The 12211-nt window shown below is 41.5% G+C and overlaps 1 protein-coding gene across 4 annotated transcripts in view; it reads right to left on the bottom strand.

Moving 5' to 3' along the window:
- ATG10 (autophagy related 10) overlaps window positions 1-11671 on the bottom strand; it is a 262954-nt gene extending 251283 nt beyond the window's left edge. For all 4 annotated transcript variants that reach the window (XM_086412856.1, XM_086412857.1, XM_086412858.1 and 1 more), the window contains exon 1: window positions 11618-11671. The gene's annotated coding sequence lies outside the window, so the exon portion shown is untranslated. The remainder of the gene's footprint in view (window positions 1-11617) is intronic.
- Between the last annotated feature and the right edge of the window lie 540 nt (window positions 11672-12211).

Below are 12211 nucleotides of genomic sequence, written 5' to 3'. Positions count from 1 at the left end.
GGATTACAGACAGCATGTGAGAAAAAAAGACTACCCTGTCGTATCTGGTAGAGCTGAATTTCATGAGCCTCAAAGTAGCAGGACTATTTCCATGATGCTGAAGAAGTAACCTAAAATTGGCTCTGCAGAAGTGGGGGTTACCAGCAATCTCAATATCCTGAGCCTGCAGGGTGGAAGAAAAAACAGCCTCTATTCAAAGAGGGTTTTCAGTTTTTTTGTTGTTGTTTATAAATCAAGTTTCCTTGAGAACGACTTGGTGGAAACACTAACCTGGGCAGATGTTAACATCACATAAGATACGTGTAGAAACACTATATCCGCGTGCCACTCCCACCCTGGAGATTAAGGCACACTGTGTGAGGAAACTAATAACTCAGGGTTTCCCAACTCTTTTGACCACAAAATTCCTTTTCTTGGTAACATTTTTTAACACCTTACTCCAAGGAATGTAATAAAGGAAATAATGGATGAAGGGTTTAGGTTTTTTGATTCTTGGTTGGTTTGTTTTTTAACTGTGGATGTGTGCTCCTGAGGTCACAATGGAAAATCTGAGAGGAACAGGGGAACAGTGGGAGAACAGGTTTGGGAAGAGAAAGCACCGAGTACAGGAATAAAGTACAGTAGAGTCAATAAGCTGCAGGGGCTTCAATGAAGGCAGTCAAATGTTTCAAGGATATAAGTGAGATCTCCAGTTTACATGCAAAATTCTGGTTAACAATCTGTTTCAGTGCACATACAAATTGAGAAAGTGACATCTAAGAAATCTGTAAAAGGAAGAACAGAAGCTAACTTAGCAAAAGGAGGAGGTAAAGGAAACAGAATGTGCAAAAACCCAAGAAGTTCTGGTAATTGAAAAACTCTTGTGTAACTGAATTAGAGGTAGAGGAAGGGAACTGAGAAAACTACAGCTGATGAAGAGGGCCTTGTAGCCTGAGGGCTCAAAAGGTTTTGAAAGTGGGAGTAAACTGATCAGGTAAGCATTTTGGCTTCCAAAGGAGAATACAGATCTAATCTGACTGGACAGAGATCAGTTAAAAAGTTCTTAAAATGATTCAAGACTTCCCTGGTGGCTCAGATGGTAAAGCGTCTGCCTACAATGCGAGAGACCAGGGTTCAATCCCTGGGTCAGAAAGATCCCCTGGAGAAGGAAATAGCAATCGACTCCAGTATTCTTGCCTGGAAAATCCCATGGACCAAGGAGCCTGGTAGGCTATAGTCCATGGGGTCACAAAGAGTTGGAAAGGACTAAGGGACTTCACTTTCACTTTCAAAATGATTCAGGAGAGACACAATAGTATTAAACAAAGACTGGCAGTAGGGTGGAAGAGGGACAGATTCAAAAGACATTTTGATAGTGTAATATACTCATTACAACATTTGGCTGGTTTTGGTATGTAAGCAATTGGTGGGAGAAAAGGTTCAAGAAACAGTCTTAGCTCTTTGCCTTAAATGGTAGTCTCTGCCTAGGTAGCACAGTGGTAAAGAATCTGCCTGCCAATGCAGGAGACACAGGTTCAATTCCTGGGTCAGGAAGATCCCCTGGAGGATGAAATAGCAACCCACTCCAGTATTCTTGCCTGAAAAACTCCATGGACAGAGAAGCCTGGTGGGCTACAGTCTGTGGAGTTGCACAGAGTCAGACATAACTGAGCAACTGATGGGCTGAAACAGATCCCTGGAGGAAAAGCAGGTTTGAGAAGTGAGACGGTAGCACCCTTGAGTTGATTTTGAAATGTCTGTGCAGTACCAAGCAAAGAGATCTAGCAGGCATTTTGAGTCTGGAACTCAGGAGGAAAGAGAAATCTGAGCTAGGAATATTAATTCTCAATCAACATTTCATAGATAACAGAACACATCTGATCACTTAGGGAGAGGATACAGAATGAGAATAGGAAGACTAAAACAAAGCAGTTACAGAAATAATTTTTCCAACTGTATGATGACCTTGACATATACTGCTGTTGCTGCTGCTAAGTCGCTTCAGTGGTGTCTGACTCTGTGCGACCCCATAGACGGCAGCCCACCAGGCTCCCCCGTCCCCGGGATTCTCCAGGCAAGAATACTGGAGTGGGTTGCCATTTCCCTTTCCAATGCATGAAAGTGAAAAGTGAAAGTGAAGTCACTCAGTCGTGTCCGACTCTTAAAGACCCCAGGGACTGCAGCCTACCAGGCTCCTCCGTCCATGGGATTTTCCAGGCAAGAGTACTGGAGTGGGGTGCCATTGCCTTCTCCTAAGAGATACTAAATCAAAGAAAAATTGAACTTAATTCATAAAGAATACTAAAACATTTTGGAACATTTTATAAATTCCAAACAAACCCTTACTTAATAACAAAATTGAACCAAGTAAAAACACTCCATTCCCTAAGCCCTCCAGTTACTTGAGGTTTACTAAACTATTCAAAATGTGAGTCAAAACATAAAATTTCACTCAATAGCCATAGTTTATCTAATTAACAGCACTGTGCCACTAGCAAGATGACTGAACATCAAAGCACTAATTAATTTTTGGTTGAATACTTTTAAAAATTATCTAAGGACTAGGCTTTGCTCAAGGATGTTACATATAATAAAAAAAAACACTTATGGCTTGATTATAAAATTAGGAACTATATTATATTAAAATGATATCCATCTCAATTCAAATCATCATAATATGGTATAATGAAATATCACTGAGTAATTATTACCTCTTTGCTCAAGTAAGAATATTTCAACTCATTAAAAACGCAAATAAAATACAATCAACATTTTTATATGTACTTTTCAAATTGCAACACACTGGTCCTTTACTAGGTTCACAGTCTAGTAGGGACAAAAATTAGAATCATAGAACTATAAGAAGGTAGGAATTATGGTCAAAAATAGAAATAACCACAACTGCAACTTATTAAGCAATAATGGCAAGAATTATCCTTATTTTGCACATGGAAAACCCGAGACATGTGAATTGCCTATGTTTCCAGACTTAAGCTATCTTCAGACCAGAGGTAAAAACAGAATACAGATGAACTATCAGTAAAAGACAAATTCCAATTCTCATCTATCCTAAATAATGAAACTCTCATCTCTTACTACAAAGAAAAGTTAGAAATAAGTCAAAACTCTTCTGTGTCAAAGTGTAAGTTGTTAGTACATCTATTTTGCTTGAGTTTCACTCTTGCTGAACAGCTGTTTGTTTTGAACTCAAACAATCAAAACCTTATTTTAAGTGTTCAAATAGAGGCTAAAGTTTGGAAAGGTAGAATATTTTTTTTTCCTCACCAAGTGAAAGCAGTCTTTCTAAACTATGTGTTAGCCCTAAACTAGACAGTGTGAAGAAGCTTATTCTGCTGCTATTTAGTTCAGTTCAGTTCAGTCGCTCAGTTGTGTCCAACTCTTTCCATCCCCATGGACTGCAGCACACCAGGCCTCCCTGTCCATCACCAACTCCCAGAGCTTACTCAAACTCATGTCCATCGAGTTGGTGATGCCATCCAACTATCTCATCCTCTGTCGGCCCCTTCTCCTCCTGCCTTCAATCTTTCCCAGCATCAGGGTCTTTTCCGATGAGTCATCCAAAGAGCTGATATTAAATATTATCTTTTCAGAAAAGTAACCCCAATGAATTCTAACACTGTGTATATAATCATTGTTCAAATAACTCTTTTTAATTTTAAAAACAATTCTTTTCAATTCTCTCCACATGGGGCTCTCCACATATTTTAATGAGATTTTTTAATCTAATGTGTGGGTAACTGATTCTCTGTTTTAGGGATTTTTGGTTTTGTTTTTTGAGTCAGAGGTATTTCTTTTAATGAATCTATAAATCAGTGTATATCAGAGTCATAAGAAGACTAAAACATTTTAAGAAATATAAATTTCCCCAGAACTTCAGATCATTTACAAAAATGTGATTATCACAGAACATACTATGCATACTTTGAAACATTAAAGATCATTTGTAACTAATAAAAGTAGGCAACTTCCTCTGTCCTTGTCCCTCCCTGCAGCAATTCTACATTTTAACTGGAGATTTAGGCTTTTTCCTTAAAAATGAATTCAATTAGGGAAGTGAACTCAACCTATTATCTTTATATGAATTTGGCTGGAATTAATTTAAATTAGTTAATCATTTACCTAGCAGGGTCCTTGGGTAGTAGCCCTCTAATTTTTGAGAGTAAAGAAGCACCAGGGTATAAATTTAGAAGTAGAATCCTAGGCCCAGACAAGAAACATCACCCAATTCTGAAGGCCCCAAAACAAGCATTTGTAATTAGCACTAGGGATACTTTTGAGGGTTCATGCTAGAACACCAGATTGTTTTAACAGGGATATTAATGGCCCTGGATTTCAAGGCATGTGGCAACCTGGGCGAGGCACAGCAGGCATGATCCCAGTAATCCAATAAATAGCACTGTGTTGTACGCTTAGTCGCTCAGTTGTGTCCGACTCTTTGTGACCCCATGGACTGCAGCCTGCCAGGCTCCTCTGTCTATGGGGATTCTCCAGGCAAGAATACTGGAATGGGTTGCCATGCCCTCCTCCAGGGGATCTTCCCAATCCAGGGATTGAACCCAGGTCTCCTGCACTACAGGTGGATTCTTTACCATCTGAGCCACCAGGGAGGCCCAATAAAAAGCACAGGAAGCAGAAAAAGAGAAGTTAGTTCAGGCTTGACAGCAGTTGACCAGCAAACTCAGCACTCCCTCTTCTCCTTCCCACTGAAACACACATCCCAAATCAAAGTTTAAATGGGATAACGCACTGTACCTAAACTGGAATTGAGGGACTTGGGATAGCTTTATTGGTAGCTGATGCTTGCTATGGCCTCTGCATCAAGAGGTCCAATTAGGAAGAGGGTAAGAAGCCATCTAGTGTTAGTTGCTCAGTCGTGTCCGACTCTTTGCGACCCCACGGACTGTAGCCCACCAGTCTCCTCTGTCCAGGGGATTCTCCAGGCAAGAATACTGGAGTGGATTGCCATTCCCTTCTCCAGAGGATCTTCCCAACCTATGGATCAAACCCTGGTCTCCTGCATTGCAGGCAAACTCTTTACCATTTGAGCTACAGGGAAGACCTCAAGAAGGCATCTAGCTCTCCTCAATATTTCTCTCCTCAATATCTTCTATATTTCCTTCAGAAAAAAAAGAGCCTGCAGTGCCCCCACAGTGTGGAGCTGAGGACAGAATTCATGTGACTGCTTTCTTTCCTCAAATCTCCCTCATATTCCAAGCACCTAGGGAGCATTTTCTTCAGAGAAATTTTATGCAGTGGTATGAGGGAGCTGGATTGTATCAGAGAATCAGCTGTTAAGTTTTCAGGAGTTCGGGGAGCTAGTTGATATCAAGTTGACAACTTGAAATTAACCACAACAGGAATATTTACACCACAGAAACTGACAAATGCCACTACTGGCTTCCAATACCCATTGGTAATTCTCTTTCAAGATCATTATCTCTCAATGATACAATGTTCATGGCCAGAAATGGAAGGTGAAGCCTGTAGAGAACTGCGTACAGTTATGTAAAGTCAGCAACAGGTGGTTATGGGAACAGAACAAATTCTCAGAAAAACAGTATCACACCACTTACTCTTTCCCCTCCCAAACATTCAAAAACGATACATCATTTCAAATTACACCAAAATATTCCCCTCATTAGAGACACAGGCCTGAAAGATTAAATAATAGGAAAGGCCTCTCCTAAGTACAGAAAGATCGATCCTTCATAAATTGGGTTGTATCTATCAACGTGCTTTCCAACCTAATACTGAGAAGAGTCCTCCAGCATCTAACTGTAGTGAAGGGGATGCAAGAAGCTTACTCAGTCTGACAAGAATGAGCAACACCATCCCTACAGAAGTCCCTCTTTTGTAAAAACTAAGAAAACCAAAAACCTTACTAACAGCACAGGGCCAAGCTGAAGCTTGCGCACCATAAGAAAAAGGAGCACCGCCATACAGAAGAAAGCTTGTTCCTATCATGGGCTTACATTAGGAAACAAGGGAAAACTCAGAAATTATCCCTTTACTTTCCCAACTGAAAAAGTGAGTGACTGAGTGAGTGAAATCACTCAGTCGCGTCTGACACTGCGACCCATGGAATATAGCCTACCAGGCTTCTCCATCCATGAGATTCTCCAGGCAAGAGTACCAGACTGGGTTGCCAGTTCATTCTCCAATTGAAAAAGGAAAAGGGCAAATAAAAAAAAGTCTTTGAAAAGTAAGAAATGAGAAGGAAAACAACAGCTAAGATTAAAAAGGAAACTGAAGAAGAAAAAACTGGAAGGGAATTCAAACATATAATAGGAGACAAGTTCTATACAAAAGACAAAAAAAAGAAGTACAGAAGCTGGGGGGAAAAAAATCTTATTAACATTTTAACATATACACATGAGATGATCTCTAAACACAGAAAAAAAAGGACCAAGAAGAAAACAATGCACATTGATTGCTAGGAAGGACAAAGAACACAGATCCAACCTACAAATAACTGGCATTTCTGAACTGAAATCATAAGCAAACATACAACTGAAAATTTTTCCCTGAGCTGAGTAAAAGAAAGATTAAAAAGATTTACTCCCATAAATTGAGTGGATTCACTATGTTTGAGAAAAATGCTAGAAAGAAGCCTATGCCTAGAGGTAGTCTATGGAATTTATTTAAAGAACAAAAAGGAAAACAAAAATGCAGACAGAAAAAAAAAAAAACAGCTTGCCTCCAAAGGAACAAAAATCAGTGCAGCGACAGCCATTTCTTCCACCAGAGATGACAGAGCAATGTTTAAACAGCTGAGGACTTGTGACTTATAATTTCATATCTTATAGGAGAAGGAAATGGCAATCCACTCCAGTACTTTTGCCTGGAAAATTCCATGGATGGGGGAGCTTGGTAGGCTGCAGTCCATGGGGTCACAAAGAGTTGGACACGACTGACTTCACTTTCTTTCTATAGTTCTTTTTAGAGAAGGAAATGGCAACCCACTCCAGTGTTCTTGCCTGGAGAATCCCATTGACAGAGGAGCCTAGTAGGGCTACAGTCTATGGGGTTGCAAAGAGTTAGACACAACTAAGCAACTAACACACACACACACACACACATAACCTTATAACAGAGTTAAGCATGCTGTATATTCTAAGTGAAAATACTAAAAAAATTCAAACTTTGAAATGAATTTATTTCACATATCTACCTCTTAATAGCACCTTTCTTCAACTAAACTCTCAAGCCTATTCATAAATTGGATCTTTTCCCATTCAAACATTTGATGACATCTAACCTTTCTGATACTGGTGTCATTACTTTTATAAGATTATCATGTTTTTACATAAAACAAGACTTCTCTGCATACATCTGAGAGAAATTATTCCTCCAATGATGATTTGAACTGATCCACCAGCTCAAATTCTTTTGCTGCCTTTGAATAGTGGGACTTGGAGCACTAACTCGTCAGCACATATGCTAATTAGACCAGAACCAGGAACTAAAAGCTTATGACCGTGGCCAAAGATATTCAAGAAATAAGATGGTACAAAAAGATCAACACTGTTTCAGAGGTTCCAGACTCAGCACTGGTCTAGAGTCTGAATTCACAACAGAGCAATGTGTTTTTAAAATATATTACCAAGTGTCATTACTTTTTCAAAAAAAAATAAAAAGCAGTTGGACATTTTCTTCTTGCAAAGTCTTAATTAAAGACTAGATTAACATGCCTTCTTATTTCTACAAGATTTTATGTGTGTAGGTCCTCAGAGGAAGAAGTATCAGAATTTTGGGGGGAAAATCAGAGAAGACTCCAGAAAAAGGGAATCTGGAAAACTTGGAACTGAATTTTGAAACTTGAATAAGAGCCTACCAGGTGGAAACAAAAGTATGTCAAAAGATGGAATAGCTCCAGCAAGACAGGACCTGAAAAGAATGAGCTAAGTTTTAAAAAAAAAAAAATGGCAGTAGATGAAGCATAGGTTGCGTAAAGTAAGAAAATAAGGTCCAATGGCCCCCTACATCAGGAAGAACCACTCTTGAAGGGGTTGTTTGGAAATGAGTAGGATCATACTGGATTGTAAACAAAGAGGTGGGGTGGGGCATGCAGAGATGCAGTCTGCTATTGCCATTTAGTGCTCAAAGACCAAGTATAATAAGCATTCTGCAATGTACAGAACAGTTCCATAAAAATGGTGGTTGAGCCAACAAAGGTCCATCTAGTCAAAGCTATGGTTTTTTCAGTAGTCATGTTATGGATGTGAGTTGGACCATAAAGCTGAGCACCGAAGAATTGATGCTTTTGAACTGTGGTGTTGGAGAAGACTCTTGAGAGTCCCTTGGACTGCAAAGGAGATCAAACCAGTCCATCCTAAAGGAAATCAGTCCTGAATATTCATTGGAAGAACTGAAGCTGAAGCTGAAACTCCAATACTTTGGCCACCTGATGTGAAAAACAGACTCATTGGAAGAGACCCTGATGCTGGGAAAGACCGAAGACAGGAGAAGGGGATGACAGAGGATGAGATGGTTGGATGGCATCACTGACTCAATGGACATGAGTTTGAGTAAGCTCCGGGAGTTGGTGATGGACAGAGGAGCATGGCGTGCTGCAGTTCATGGAGTCACAAAGAATCAGACATGACTGAGTGACTGAACTGAACTGAGCGCTCTTTGAGAAAAAATGAGAAGCAGGTTAGGCTTAACAAAGTCTGATGAACTTAACCCTAGGGCTTCTTTGTATGTTTTTGAATGCGTATCTGTTATCACAATATACATTTCATTCACTAAATACATCCAAGGAAGCTGTGTTTTTCCTCAGCAAGTGATACATTTCTTTCTTTTCAATGACCATCATGAAGCTCAGAACTTAGTCTATATCCCACCACTATATATTTGAGTATAATACACTCCCTCTGGAGGAAGAAATGGCAACCCCTGCTGGTATTCTTGCCGGGAGAATTCTATGGACAGAGGAGCCTAGAGTGGTACAGTCCATGGACACAAAAATTCAGATACAACTGAGCACGCACATACCCAATATACCCCAACCTCATCTTTCTATTCACGTGTCATTTTTTTACAACTCTCATTTCTATTTGTTTTGTATGTTCTTATTATGTACAATTTGTTGTTGTTATTTAGTCACTCAGTTGTGTCTAACTCTTTGCAATCTCACGGACTGTAGCCCACCAGGCTCCTCTGTCCATGGAATTTCCCAAGCAAGCATACTGGAGTGGGCTGCCATTTCCTTCAGGGGATCTTCCTGACCCAAGGATCACATTCAAGTCTCCTCCACTGTAGGCGGATTCTTTACCATTGAGCCACCCTATGAATTAAAAACCATATTAGCTTGTTACATCCTCATAGCAACCCTATGAGGTAGTTACTATGATTTTCTCCATTTTATAGATGAAAAAATTGGGATAGAGAGGTTAAGTAATTTGTCCAAGGTACCAGTTGTTAAATGTGGCAATTTGACCTAAGGCAGTCAGTGTGGAATCAGAGCTTCTGCTCTAGAGTAATTACATTTCAGGTAATCCTTGAATTACAAAAGGACACTGAAAGGCAGAGCTATTACAAAAAATGAAGATGATGAGGGGTTGGGGGGCAGGCAGTGAATCTAGGAACAGGCTGAAATGAGGCAGAGTAGACAGGTAAATAGCCTAAATAGAGAATGTAGATTAAGGAATACTGGGGTGTTTGTATGTGTATGTGGAAGGCGGGTGGTACAGTTTCTAAATCTACTTAAAACTCTATAGAGAGATTCTATTTGAAACAGTAAACAAAAGGAAACTATAAATTCTTGAACTCAAAAGAGATGATTACAGTTTTTTTCCAAAAGCTATTATACAACAGTGATATGAACTAACCCTAACTTTGAAGCTGAATTCATATTAGTAACTATTCTTTCTGGGTCCTGTAAACCTACACAATCAAGCACTTTAAGGCCTAGGGTGCCAGTTACATTAGAGGACCCTCGGGTTCCGCATAAATTTCAGCAGCCTCTCCCTAATTTGGATGTTTTTAGGTAGGATTTATTCTCCATCCCCTACTTTCCAATTGTTTTATACCCAGAAATATGACCCCTGAAGACACTTGTTAATCACCAAACAATCTCTAGGGCATTTTGTTCTTATTACGGTTCCCTGAGTGTTCTTGCCTGGAGAATGCCAGGGACAGGGGAGCCTGGTGGGCTGCCATCTATGGGGTCGCACAGAGTCGGACACGACTTAAGTGACTTAGCATAAGCAGCAGCCACAGATAATGTTTATGTCTCAAACACTCCCTCTAGGGTCCCTAAAAACATCTCTAAAGCTGACTCGTTTGAAAAGACCCGGATGCTGGGAAAGATTGAGGGCAGGAGGAGAAGGGGACGACGGAAGATGAGACGGTTGGATGGCCTCACCGACTCAATGGAGGTGGGTTTGTATGGACTCTGGGAGTTGGTGATGGACAGGGAGGCCTGGCTGCTGAGGTTCATGGGGTCGCAGAGTGGGACACGACTGAGCAACTGAACTGAACTGAACACATCTAGGCTTCAAAGATGTCAATAATTAAATCAAGCCCAGTCTTAAAGAAATTTCTTATATAAACTTTAACCTACTTGTTTTTCATAAGGGGTTGCTTATCATTCTCAGAAACTTAAAAGCTCATTTTGTAAAGATCCTCTCTTGTCCATATTTGACCCTTCAGAAGTGAGAAGGATAGGTGGAATACTATTCAGGGCCTATGCTTTCCAATTCTTTAAAGTATAAAGTATGTTTTTACTACTAAAGAGTGAGGCCATTGTCAAAGTATAATTTTTGCAACGTTATAAACACGATTCATACAAAGTGAGCCTGTGGCAAAGATTTACTGAATTCATAATGAAGTAACAAGCTGAATGGTAAAAATTATTTTTACAAATCTTGGAAATAGGGCAATAAAACTATAACCTTCAGCGTAATTTTTTTTCTCCCAGTCAGAAGTAATTTGCATCTCCATTAGACAAAAAAAAAAAAAAAAAAGTAACTGCAAAGCCTGGGCCCTAAACAATACTATGTCAACCAAAAGTATAGTTCCCTAGATAACTGAGTCTCTAACAGGTGGGCCTATTAGACAAGGCTCTACTTTGAAAAGACAGTGTAGCAATCCTTTTGCCTTTTGGAGGATGTTTATCATAAAAGTTTGGCTCTATAAATCCGGTAACTAACATTCCTTTATCCCGCCCATCCCCCAGTCATCATTTTAGAGTAGACAGGTTACTTGGAAGAAAAATTCCTATTACTTAAAGAATAATAATTCCTTCAGGTTAAATAATACTTGACTAATGGAATCCCAGTACATTAATATCCTTTGTTTCAAGATTAGGAGGCAAAGACATTCTAAATGGGGACTGGCTTTAAACCGGGGTAGGAACTACATAAGTAGAGGGTAAGGTCACGATAGCGGCCCAGGAGCGGGGTCCAGACCCCGGGGCAGCTCGTCCCCACGCCGCGACCCGGCCTACATTTCACTGGCTGGAGCCCCGCGTCCCCGCCCTTTTGTTCAGGGCTGGGCAGCTTCCCGCCCACGTTCGCCCTCCCTTCCCCCCTATCTCAGGAGTTGTGTGACGCCCGGGCGAGCAAGAGAGCGGTGAAGAGACTCTGCCGGCAAAAGCTGTGGGAATACTCACCCCGCTCCGCTCGGCCCCAGACCCGGCCGCCCAGCCCAGAGGGGGCGGGGCGACGGAGTTGGGGGAGGGGAGCTGGGGTGAGGGCCCCACCGCCCAGCCAGCGATCGCGAGGACCAGAGAATTGGGCCCCCGGGGGCAAAAGGGGCTGCGGCAGAGGAGCAGAACCAACCAGCAGGGACGCCCACAACTGAAAGAGCCCTAGCCCGCCCTCAGCTGCCGTCGCCTGAGGCGACTCAGAGGGAGCATGCGCACTGCATCTCCCGCACTCCCCGGGACGGGCTCGCGCCGGCGGTTGACGTAGTGGGCCGCGTGCGTCTGGACCGGGCCGCGGGGCGTGACCTCCCTGGGGTTTCTAAAGGCCGCTGCCGAGGCTCCGCCCCGCACCTCTCTGGCCTCGAGAACCCCAAGGAGGTGGGTTATCTCAGCGCGGCACAAAGGAGGCGCATTGAGAAAGGGGAGGGGTTGTCAGCGACTTCGAGAATCTCTGCATACTCTCCTCCTACAAACAACCAAATATCTAGAAAATAAAAGGATGCCCAATGGAGAAAGGTAGGGCAAGAACGGAGCTGAACCATTCAGTGCGCTTAGAGTGTT

This window comes from Bos grunniens, chromosome 7, assembly GCF_055505025.1.
Source record: "Bos grunniens cultivar Pamir isolate PY7600 chromosome 7, Bosgru_T2T1.0, whole genome shotgun sequence".
In the NCBI taxonomy this organism is placed as follows: domain Eukaryota; kingdom Metazoa; phylum Chordata; class Mammalia; order Artiodactyla; family Bovidae; genus Bos; species Bos grunniens.
Note: the sequence above shows the minus strand (reverse complement) of the source record. Positions and strands in the feature narration are given on the sequence as shown.